This window comes from Gossypium arboreum, unplaced genomic scaffold (assembly GCF_025698485.1).
Source record: "Gossypium arboreum isolate Shixiya-1 unplaced genomic scaffold, ASM2569848v2 Contig00198, whole genome shotgun sequence".
Lineage (NCBI taxonomy): Eukaryota > Viridiplantae > Streptophyta > Magnoliopsida > Malvales > Malvaceae > Gossypium > Gossypium arboreum.
In genome coordinates this window covers 24780-38223 of record NW_026440316.1, presented here as the reverse complement: position 1 = coordinate 38223, position 13444 = coordinate 24780, and the positions used below count along the sequence as shown (strand labels likewise).

General features: G+C 34.8%; 1 pseudogene; it reads left to right on the top strand.

The window, feature by feature from the left end:
* Positions 1 to 2314: 2314 nt before the first annotated feature.
* LOC108487653 (amino acid transporter AVT6E-like) lies at positions 2315 to 11224 on the top strand (annotated as a pseudogene).
* The last annotated feature ends 2220 nt before the right edge of the window (positions 11225 to 13444 follow it).

Below are 13444 nucleotides of genomic sequence, written 5' to 3'. Positions count from 1 at the left end.
AGAGCATTAGCGGCGCTTTTGTTAAAACGCCGCTAAAAACCAGAGCATTAGCGGCGCTTTTGGTAAAACGTCACTAAAAACCAGAGCATTACCGCGCTTTTGGTAAAACGCCGCTAAAAACCAGAGCATTAGCGGCGCTTTTGGTAAAACGCCGCTAAAAGTCATATAACCCCTAAACCCCAAAAAAATCATAAACACTATTCTTATAACCCCTAAAACAATAATTATTAAAATTTATGGTTATACAATATATTAAATATTCTCTTATATAATCGTTAAAGAGATATATAGTATTGAATTTAAAATATTAATTAAATTAATTATCATTATAGTTTAAGATATATGGTTTAGGGTTTAAGTAGGTTTATGAGTTAACTATGGTTTAAGATATACGGTATAGGAGTTAACTAGTATTTGAAGGTTTATGATGAATTATGGGTTTAAGGATTATGATTTAGGGTTTAAAGGTTAGGGTTGAAGTTTACAATGGGACAATTATTAACTTCTTAAGAGATAATTTTCTTTCCAGATTCTTACATAGGATGCTATTAAGAAAGGGTGATTTTGAATGTGGAATTAGCATTTGTTGAACTATGTAGAATTAGCATTTGTTGAACTATGTATAATTTCCAAGCTTATATAACATAGAAATTAATATCTTACAAAGTGGACATTATAACTAGAGTACGTTCCAATAGAAAAATTGTTTTTTATTAAAGTTATGTAACTTTGTATAAATAATAATGTTATTGTGTATTTTATCTTTTTTTGTTTAAATATATTTAGATTAAATAGAATGTCTCAAATAAAATATGTTAAAAATTAAGTTTAGGTTAAGGGTTTAAGGAAATGATACTATTAGCTAGAAATTAACTGAACAACATTTAAGATTCATGCTATTTTGTATATACTCATATTATTTAATATAAGAATATAAACATATATATATGTGTGTGTTTTAATTTGTACTACACTAACATTGGCCACACGAATTCCCAAAAATATGTATACGATTATGGTTTAGGGTTAGTAGTTTTAAAGTACTTTATAGTTTGGGCTTTATGGTCTAAGAGTTATGGTTGGTTTAGGGGTTACCGAATGGTTTTGGGGTTTAAAGTTTGGGGTTAGGGGTTTTGTGTTTGTGGTCTAAGGTTTAGGGTTTAGAGTCTAAGGTTTAGGGTTTTAAATTTAGAGTATAATTTTGGATTTTAATTTAGAAGATAAATGTATATAAGATAAATATATATAAATTATTATTTTAAAATATATATAAATATATATATATATGAAAAGTGGTTTAGTGTGCAATTGTGTACATGAACTGTAATTTGATGTAGATCTTGTAAAATATTTACGCGTTATTGATATAATAAAAAGCATCATGTTTTTTTAATTAATTTATATGCATACATAATATGTATTTTAAAATGTGTATTAAATCAAAATTAGAGTTTCAACTATAGTTAGGGTTTAGAGTGTAAGTTTATTGTTTGAGGTTTAAAGTTTAAGGTATATTATTGAATATTGAACCAATATTTAGAATTTTATGAGATTCTTGGGAATTTGTACTAAACCTAATATAAATATATGAAATATAGATTTTGTACTACACTAACATTCATCACAGTAACATTATTTAGATATAATTTAAAAGAAATTCTAAATATATAGTTTTAAATTTTGATCAATTTTTATAAAATATTAAGGTACTGCGGCGTTTATACATAAAATGCCGCTAAATATCGGAAATAGAGGCGTTTTTCAAGAAAACGCCATAAAAATTCATTATACATTACAGTAAAACGGTGTCGTTTCCTCTGAATAGTAGTGGCTTTAGCGGCTTTCTATAATAAATGCCACAACTTGTATTAGAACGGCGTCGATTTGTAGTGTAGATAAAAGAGGCGTTAGTGGCGCTTTGCTGAAAACACCACAAAATTTCCATATTTGAAACGGCGTCGTTTTTTCTCTCTTGAGATTTATGCCTTTTACCCGAAATCAGTTTCATTTTTTGCTAAGTAATTTTCCCCTATTTCGTCTCTTCCTTCCCTAAATCCCTAAAACAGAAAACACCTCTTTCTTTTTCCCTAAATCATCCCCTAATTCCCCAAACCCGAAATCCCTAACATTTTCCCCAAGTCCCCTTTTTTTCCCTTATTCTATTCCCCCATCCCCAAAATCCCTAACTATTTTCCCTTTCCTCTCGTCGACGGTCATATGCTTCATGGGTTTGAAATGGTTAGTTTTTGAGTCCCCTTCAGATTAATGTGTAGTTACTATATTACTTGCCTTTTTTTTGTTTGAAATGGTTTGAAATGGGTTTGATCTCGATGATTATACCCATGTTTTAAGTAAACCCAATACCGGGTCTGGTGTTTCTAGTGTTGTTTTTAACTTAACCACCACAATTATTGGTGCTGGAATCATGGCTTTACCTGCTACTATAAAGGTTCTAGGGCTTGTTTTAGGTATTTTTTTGATAATCTTGATTGGGATTTTGTCTAAAATTACTGTCGAGATGTTGATTAGGTTTGCGGTTTCTTGTAAAGCTAGATCTTATAGGGAAGTTGTGCAAATTGTAATGGGGAGAATTGCTAGGGTTTTGTCTGAGATTTGCATAATTGTCAACAATACAGGTGTCCTAATAGTTTATTTGATTATTATGGGTGATGTTATGTCTGGTTCGGTTCGTCATATTGGGGTTCTCGATCAGTGGTTAGGACTGGTTTTTGGGATCATAGGAAGTTATTGGTTTTGGTTGTTATGGTTGTTTTTCTTGCTCCACTTTGCGTGTTAGATAAGATTGATTCATTGAGCATGACTTCGGCTGCTTTGGTAGCTCTCGCTGTTGTTTTCGTTGTGGTTTGCTTTGCTGTTGCATTCATTAAGCTTATTGAAGGGAAGATAGAGGCTCCAAGGATGAGCCCATATTTTGGATCGAAAATGGAAATTTTGGATTTACTAGTAGTTATCCCTATTATGACTAATGCATATGTTTGCCATTTCAATGTTCAACCTATATACAATGAGCTCGAAGGGCGATCTCCTCAAAAGATGAATCAGGTGGGGAGGATCACAACTGCTCTTTGTGTTGTGGTCTATGCCTGAACAACAATATCAGGGTATTTGCTCTTCAGAAAGGACACTGAAAGTGATGTTTTGACCAATTTTGATAGGAATCTGGGAATTCATTTTAGCACTACTTTGAATTATATTTGCTCTTCATTTGGTTTTGGTTTTCCCTATTATTCACTTTTCCCTACGGCAAACTGTGGATAACTTGGTGTTTGAGGGATCAGCTCCTCTCACGGAGAGTAAAAAAAGGTCTTTGGCATTAACAGTAATATTGTTAGTGCTTATATATATTGGATCTACTATGATCCCAAATATATGGACAGCTTTCAAATTTACTAGAGCAACAACAGCTTTTTCCTTAGGTTTTACGTTCCCTACTCTAATTGCATTGAGGATAAGTCAGCAAGAAGAGAGCATGAGCTTGAGCAGAGTAGAGGAATTTTTGTCGTGGTTAATGTTACTACTGGCTGTGATAGTTAGCATTGCTAGGATAATCGGGAATATTTATACCAAATTGCAATGATAATATGTATACAATGTAACTTACTGTCTTTTAATGGTATTGAGCTTGGTCCTATTTCTCCTATTAATGTTATACCAAATTGCTGGCTGTTTTTTTTAATCAATTTATTTGTTTATTCCCACCTGTTATTAGCAAATATAATTAATATTATACCAATCATTAAATGTTGTTTATTTTTAGAACTCATTTGATTGTTTTGTCGACCAGAAATAGACTTTTGTTCTTCAAATGCAATGAGTAGGGAAGTCTCTCAACATTATTAGAGATCAATCCCAAACATCTCTAAATAAACCCTCAAGAAAACATTTCCAATTCAATCAAGGTAAACATTGTCTTCCCTAACATTTATGTTTCTTTCAACATGTTTTTCCTTTTATGTTTTCAATGTTTAATTAACATTTAATTACATTCCTAAATTTTTAATGTTTTTCCTAACATTTAATTAACATTTTAATTACATTCCTAAATTTTTAAGCTTATTTCATCCACTCTTTTTTGTGTTTTGTCTCGATTTGGCTTCCTTCGTTAAGTTTCCTGTAGAAGCTTACTTATCTTTTATTTTCAAGAAACAGATTTAGGTAATGGAAGATGTATGCCTGTGTGTTTGTGTCTCTATATATGCATGTATTTGGTACTAGATGAAAGCTTTACTCCAGTTTTGAAATATAGACCAAGTTTTGCATACATTGATCAATTTCTGGCTCTTTTCCTTTGAATACATGGTTCTCTTGATACTAAATACTCAAGTACTTTCTACATATTATGTGATTCTTATTAGATAAGTTATATATCAACAGTTATGATAGTTTCCATCAAGGCCTCTGTAAACATAAAGTTGGTATTCTGGTTAGGAGAAGTTAATGTTTATGAGTTTTGTGGAGTATGATTCTGCACATGCAAAGTTGGTTTGTTTCAAGCTGTGCATTTTCATGTTTACATAATAATGGTGATTCCATTTTGGTTTTTTAGATGTTCTTTTGGTCTGTTTTCATGTTTCTATCCAACTTATGTGTTTAGTGTGGACTTAGATTGATTTAAGAGTTTAATGCTGTCTTGTTGCTCACGTTTTATATAAAAAAATTGTTATATTTTGGTTGAAAATGCTTTTCAATTTCTAATTATAAAATGAGATGTCGATTGAAGGTAATAAATGCTATGGTGAAGCAAGAAAATGGCACTGATAATGGTATTTAGAATGGCAAGCTTATATTGGATATAGTAAATTGCAGCAAGACTCAATATATTATGATGTTTTAAGAACACGTGATAATCATGGTCATTGGCAAATTCCAGTTGATTGGGGTTGAAGCAATTGATTTTAATATTTAATATTTAATATTTTAAATGTCTTTAAAAGTTATAACTAATTTTTATCAAAATAGTATTAATTATTATTTGACAAAAGAGAGAAACAAAGTAAGCTTATAGCTTAGTAAGTAAGTATGAATAAGAACACGTGATAATCTTCACAATTCAAAAACCCTGAAGTCTGTTTCATTTAAAACTAGTCTCAATAAGGAATTTAGGCATGTAAACTATATTTCTTAATTTGCTTTGTACAATTTTTAATGATTTTTCAAAGTTGGAACAGGGGATCACGTATTCATCCTGAGCAAGTCACATACAATTGTAAATATCTCAAAATATAGAAATCCTTTGCTTGCTCTGTTTCTTTTATATGAAAGTAGACTCATTAAACTTTAATTTCACATCTCATTCAACCTCTAATTATATTCCTCCTATTTTTGGTGATTTTTCAAAATCACGTCACTGCTACCATCTAAAAACAGTTTTAATGCTAATTTCACTCTTTCACACATTCTTTATGCTAACCTCATTTTATCTTATATATGTATATACCACAAATCATTTTCACCACATTTCATTCACCATAAGTGTAGGTCCAAACCACAATATCACCACAAAACCATCCCGTTGAACAATTCGGATCAATCCTTGATATTTAATGGTTTCAAACACACCCCACCATCATACTTCGCTTAGTTCGGCTCTCTTGTACACATGGTGAACACTTAGTACCACTCATGCGACCTAACCGATTTGTCTCAGTAGCTCTCTTGTCTACATGGTGTCCTTCACTTGGAATCACGCATGCACCTAGCTACATTTATCTTTCACGTAGCTCTCTTGTCTACATGGGATACATCTCGTATCACACATGTGACCTAGCTACTACTGGGTGTCTCGTAGCTTTCTTGTACACATGATGTGCACTCAAGATCATACATGTGACCTAGCTACGCCCTCTATTTCATTCGATCCTCCGAATGTTCAACCGGATCTCTCTCTCAGATTTATTTCCATTCTTCCAATAGTCGATTTATATTTTAACATCAGCTAGTATATTTATATAATAGGCTGAAATATAAGAATGTACATGAAATTATTGTAATATTTACATACAAACTTACCTTGGTGCAAAATGTGGAAATTTTGCAATTTAGTCCAAAACTTTTTCCTTCCCCCGTTCGAGATCAATTCCGCGTCTTTCTTGATCTATAATAACACATTTAGCTCATTTAATACTCATACTATTTATTTCAATCCAAAAATCACATCATGGAAAAATTACATTTTTGCCCCCTAACTTTTACAAAATTACAATTTTGCCCCTAGGCTCGGAAATTTAATTTCAGCCCTTATTCTTATATTTTATGATATGCTGAACATTTTTCTCTTCTACAACAACATCAAATTCTCACTCTATCATATAGTTATGAACAATAGGTATTTTTACCGATTATGCCGTTTTACTCGTTTTCACTTAAAACCGAGTAGCACAAGTTATTTAACATAATTTAAAACCTCATATTCTATCATAAAACATCAAAATACACAAATTTCACCTATGGGTATTTTTCCAAATATGAACCCTAGGTTAAATTATTACTAGCATAAGCTTAATCGAGCTTCCAGGATTCCAAAAACGTAAAGAACATTAAAAACGGGGCTTAGAATCACTTACTATGGAGCTTGAAAATTGAAGAAACCCTAGATATGGAGAGAGGGAGAATTCGGCAGCAACTAAGGAGGATGATGATCAATTTTGTGTTATTTTTCCCATTTTATTTCATTTAATATCCAAATGACCAAAATGCCCTCCTTACTAAACTTTCAAAATTCCTTCCATGTCCTAATTTTGTCCATGAACTTAAAATTGGTCAAATTGCTATTTAAGACCTCCTAATTAATATTCCAAAACAATTTCATACTAAAAACTTCCAGGATGCAAATTTTGCAACTTATTCGATTTAGTCCCTACTTTCAATTTAAGCACTTTAGGCATAGAATTTCATCACGAAATTTTCACACAATCATGCAATCATATCATAAACCCCAAAATAATTATAAAACAATTATTTCTATCTCGGATTTGTGGTCACGAAACCACTATTCCGATTAGGCCCTAATTCGGGTTGTCACAATTCTCCCCTCTTTTGAGATTTTTGTCCCGAAAATCTTACCCAGAAAGAGGTTTGGGTACTGCTTTCTTCATAGCTTCCTCGTGTTCCCACGTAGCCTCTTCTATCCCATGTCCGTGCACAATACTTTCACTAAAGCTATACTTTTATTTCTTAACTGCTTAACCTCTCGAGCCAAAATCTTTATTGGTTCCTCCTCATAGGTCATATCCGATCGAATCTCAATTTCGTTGGGAAATCACATGTGAAGGATCGAACGATAACGTCGCAACATTGATACATGAAATACGTTATGAATTCTTTCTAACTCGCCAAGAAGGCGAACCGATATGCCATCGGTCCAATTCTCTCAAGAATCTCAGACGCCCAATAAAACGCAGACTCAACTTGGCTTTTCGACTAAATCTCGAATCTTTTTCCATGGTGACACCTTCAAGAACACTTTATCACCCACCGAAATTCAATCTCTTTCTTTTTAAATCAGATATGACTTTTGTCGATCTGAAGCGACTTTCAAGCAATCCCAATTACTTTTATTTTCTCTTGGTTTCTTTAACTAGATCAACTCCATGAATCTGCTTTCTCACTAAGCTCGGTCCAATATAAAGGAGTCCGACACTTACGACCATACAAGGCTTCATACGGTGCCATTTGTATACTTGATTGATAACTCATTATTGTAGGCAAACTCAATCAAAGATAGATATTTCTCCCAACTACCTCCAAATTCTAAAACACAAAGATCTAAGCATATCTTCAAGTACCGGATTACTCTTTCCGCTTGACCATCTGCTTGTGGATGAAATGCGGTACTAAAGTTCAATTTTGTACCCAAAGCTTCTTGTAACTTTTTCCAAAATCTCGAGGTAAATCTTGGATCTCTATCTCGATATTATAGACATAGGTACTCCATGCAACTTCACAATTTCAGCAATATATAATTCGCTAATTTATCAAGTGAGTAATCGGTGCGTCTCGGTATAAAGTGGGCTGACTTTGTTAATCTATCAACCACTACCCAAACAAAGATCCTTCTTTTAGGAGTTAAAGGCAAACCGTTACAAAATCCATGGTAATCTTGTCCCATTTCCACTCGAGCACCATTACCGGTTGAAGTAATCCTCAAGGCACTTGATGTTCAACTTTTACTTGTTGATGATCAAACACTTGGTTACAAATTCAAAATGTCCCTTTTCATACCGCCACCAATATAGCTTCTTTAAATCATTATACATTTTGTGCTACCAGATGAACCGATAAACAGCCATTGTGCGCCTCATGTAATATTTTCTCAATCAATTTATCGCTTTTTCGACACATATCCTGTCTCGAAACATCAAATAGTCATCCGTCCAACTCGAAAATCTGAGTCGAATCTCGATTCGCATTGAGTTCTCTTGATCCGCAACTCATTATCATTCTTTTGAGCATCACAAATCAACTGGAGAAATAACGGTTTAGCTCTCATCTCGCTAAGATTGACCCATCATCGCACAATACTAACCCCGTGTTCATGGCTCTCAAAGTAAAAAGAAATTTTCGCTCAAGGCGCCAAGAACTACATTTGCCCTTTCCTGATGATAATCAATCACTAGATCATAATCCTTTAATAATTCAAGCCATCTTCGCCGCCGCAGTTCAGATCCTTTTGATTCATCAAGTACTTCAAACTTTTGTGATCAAGAAAAATTCGCATTTTCACCGCACAAATAATGTCGCCAAATCTTCAAGGCAAAAACAACAATGCCGCCCAAATCATGTGTAGGATAGTTCTTCTCATGTGGTTTTAACTGTCTCAAGCATAAGCTACCACTTTACCCTCTTGCATCAACACACATCCAAGGCCTGCAATGATGCATCACTATAAATTACGAACACCTTTCCGACTCGGGTCAGTACTAAAATTGGTGCTTCACCAATCGTGCTTTCAACTTTTCAAAACTTTGTTGACATTTATCAGTCCATTCAAACTTAACATTCTTTTGCAACAACTTAGTCATAGGAGAGGCAATCATCGAAAATCCTTCAACAAAACGTCTATAATACCCGGCTAAGCCTAAAAGCTTCTAACCTCGGATACATTCTTGGGCGGTTTCAATCAACGATCGCAGAAATCTTGCTTGGATCCACCCGAATACCATCACCGAGACTATATGCCCCAAAAATCGACTTCACGAAGCGTAACTCACTTTTACTAAACTTGGCAAACAGTTTCTTTTCTCTCAAGATCTGCAATATAGTTCTCAAGTGTTCGCATGTTCAGACTCATCTCGAGAATAAATTAAAATGTCATCTATAAACACTACTACAAACTTATCCAAATATGGCCTAAGATCCGATTCATTAAGTCCATAAATATAGTGGAGCATTTGTTAAGCCAAAAGGCATCACAAGAAACTCATAATGTCCATACCTTGTCCTAAAGGCGGTTTTCGACATCGACTCCTTAACTCTCAAATGGTAGTAACCGACCTCAAATCAATCTTTGAAAACACTGGGCCCCTTTAACCGATCGAATAAATCATCAATCCTCGGCAATGGGTACTTGTTCTTTATAGTCACCTTATTGTCGACGGTAATCAATGCAAAGTCTCATTGAACCATCCTTCTTCTTCTGAATAATACAGAGCACCCGGGGAGAGAAACTCGGTCTCACAAATCCCTTGTCTGTTAACTCCCTGCAATCGAGCCTTCAATTCTTTTAATTCAATGAGCCATTCTATATGGAGCAATCGAGATCGGTGCGATGACCCAAGCAACAAATCAATGGCAAAATCTATCTCTCGCTCGGAGGCAACCTGTGCAATTCCTCCGAAATACATCCGAAACTCACAGACTATCGATGCGATTCAAATTTCAGTTGTGGCAACTCAATATTCATTACATAAGCGGATAAGCTTCACACCCTTTTCTCATGTATTTCGTGCAGACATGTGCGAAATCACCATAGGCAATTTATTTGATTCATCTGTTTCAACCCACGTAATTTCTCCATTTTCACATTTCAACTCTAGTGTCTTTTGTTTACAATCTACCTTAGCATCATACAATGTTAACCACCCATTCCCAAGATAACATCAAACTCACCAAATGGTAACAAGATCAAGTTGGCGGAAAAAAGTGACCTTGAATCATTAATGGGCAATTCTTGCAAACCTTGTCAACTAGCACATATTGGCCTAAGGGTTCGACACTTTAATCGTAAACTCAAGAAATTCAACAGCAACTTTTATTGGATACTAAATTCATGCAAATATAGGAATGAGTGGACCCGGATCAATCAATGCAATAACAATAGTATCATAGAGAAAATGTACCAAGAATGACATCGGAGATGATGCATCTTCTCGGCACGTATAGCATAAGCTCTAGCATGTGCTCTAGCTTCGATCTTGCCGTTAAATCTTTCATCACAGTTTTACTACTAGTCCCACCTCCAAGATTTCTCGGTGGTCTACCTCTACTAGTGGTGGTATTCATCCTAGCACTCAAATCTTTCTTCTTTAACTTTCTCCGGACAATCTCTAATAAAATGCTCATGAGAACCAAGACTGAAACAAGCTCGCTCGGTCCCCCAACACTCACCATAATGTTGCTCGCCACATTGTCGACACTCGGCTTTCTAGGTCGCACATTACCCACACTTGCCACAAGTAGCTTGAGCTTTAGACCCGAATATGCTCTATCATGATCTCTGTGAATCCCCAATTGAAACTGCTATTCGAGGGTTTGTCTCTTTGGACCTCTTTGGTTGAGATTGAAATGGCTTGCTTATCTGTCTTTTTCGACATCTCGGCCTCAATAGCGCTTTTTCTTCTTTCTTTGTTCAATTCTTCTACTTTAAGAGCTCGATCAACCAATACTACAAATTCTTTCAACTCCAAAATTCCTACAAGCACTTTAATGTCCTCATTCAGCCCATCTTCAAATCTTCTACACATAATGGCCTCGGTGGACACACATTCTGGGGCATACTTGCTGAGTCTTACAAATTCGCTTCATACTCGCTATGCACATTTTCCCTCGCTTCAATTCAAGGAACTCTTTCCGCTTTTGATCAATAAATCGCTGACTTATGTATTTCTTTCTAAATTCTTCCCGGAAGAAATCCCAAGTAACTTTTTCTTTTGGCACCACTGCAACCAAAGTCTTCCACCAAAGGTAAGTCGAATCTCTCAAAAGTGATACAAACACACTTTAAGCATTCCTCGGTGTACATGAGAGCTCATCAAATACACGGGTAGAATTTTCAAGCCGTAATTCCGCTTTCTCGGGATCATCATCGACCTTTGCTCTAAACTCTTCGCCCCTTGTTTTGAATCTTGTCAACCGGAGGCTTGTTCATTCTTACCAAATCTATACCTTGAGCAGCTAAAGGAATCGTCTGAGGTATAGGAGGGGGTGGAGGAGGTTGAGCATTTGGATTTGCTCGAATAAATTCAGTATACCAATTGTTCATCATTTGGAGAAAGGCATCCCGAGCCTCATCTCCTTGTCTCAATGTCTCAGTCTACTTTCCACAGTAGCGGTCCCTTGTGCGGAGCCACGACATTAGCAAAGATCATCACCGCAGCTTCCTTCAGGATCCATTACTATATTAAAACAAAACACAGTTTAGAATAATTAGGAGTCACCACACTATCACAATATTTTTATGGCATGTATAGCTAGACTTTTACACACACTTTATTAGTCCGAGAACCGACTAAACCATAGCTCTGATACCACTAAATGTAACACCCCATTACCCGTTACCGTCGCCGGAACAGGATACAAGGTATTACCAGAACATAACACATACCATTAAGCATAACCGAGATATAAATATGTCATCCAATTTGATAGTGCATCGTATAATATATGTCTTGAACAATATTAGCCAACTTTAATGGCTTGTACAAAGTAGCTGGTAGAGTACTATAACTAATATTTTAAACCTAGACAAATATGACACGTAACAAAATAATTAAGCCTACTATACATGCCATAATTCAAAACGTTTAGTTCAAATACCCTAAAGTATGATAATGCGGTAGATCTTCACGATCCTTAACTCCCGAGCAAGTCAAGGACACTATAAGACAAAAGAGAGAAACAGAGTAAGCTTATAGCTTAGTAAGTAAGTATGTAAATACTAATTAAAGAATCTAACATGTTTACACAACAATTCAAGTATATCTACTTTAACTTCACTATTCATTCCACTTTGATTAAGCTGTCTCTGCTGCGTCATATTCACTAAATAAATCATAACTCGAGTTAAAAAACTCGAAATTCAAATCCGTAAAATTTCCCTGAATCTAGACTCATAAATCTTTTTGCTAATTTTTTTCTATAATTTTTGGTTCAGCCGATTAGTACAGTTTATTAGTTAAAGTTTCCCCTGTTACACAACTCGACTGATCTGACCTCTGCTCACTACGAATTGAATTTCTCTCAGTACACAATTCAAAAAACCCTGAAGTCTGTTTCATTTAAAACTAGTCTCAATAAGGAGTTTAGGCATGTAAACTATATTTCTTAATTTGCTTTGTACAATTTTTAATGATTTTTCAAAGTTGGAACAGGGGATCACGTATTCATCCTGAGCAAGTCACATACAATTGTAAATATCTCAAAATATAGAAATCCTTTGCTTTCTCTGTTTCTTTTATATGAAAGTAGACTCATTAAACTTTAATTTCACATCTCATTCAACCTCTAATTATATTCCTCCTATTTTTGGTGATTTTTCAAAATCACGTCACTGCTACCATCTAAAAACAGTTTTAATGCTAATTTCACTCTTTCACACATTCTTTATGCTAACCTCATTTTATCTTATATATGTATATACCACAAATCATTTTCACCACATTTCATTCACCATAAGTGTAGGTCCAAACCACAATATCACCACAAAACCATCCTGTTGAACAATTCGGATCAATCCTTGATATTTAATGGTTTTAGCACACATTTCCACCATCATACTTCGCTTAGTTCGGCTCTCTTGTACACATGGTGAACACTTAGTACCACTCATGCGACCTAACCGATTTGTCTCGTAGCTCTCTTGTCTACATGGTGTCCTTCACTTGGAATCACGCATGCGACCTAGCTACATTTATCTTTCACGTAGCTCTCTTGTCTACATGGGATACATCTCGTATCACACATGTGACCTAGCTACTACTGAGGTGTCTCGTAGCTTTCTTGTACACATGATGTGCACTCAAGATCATACATGTGACCTAGCTACGCCCTCTATTTCATTCGATCCCCAATGTTCAACCGGATCTCTCTCTCTGTATTTATTTCCATTCTTCCAATAGTCGATTTATATTTTAACATCAGCTAGTATATTTATATAATAGGCTGAAATATAAGAATGTACATGAAATTATTGTAATATTTACATACA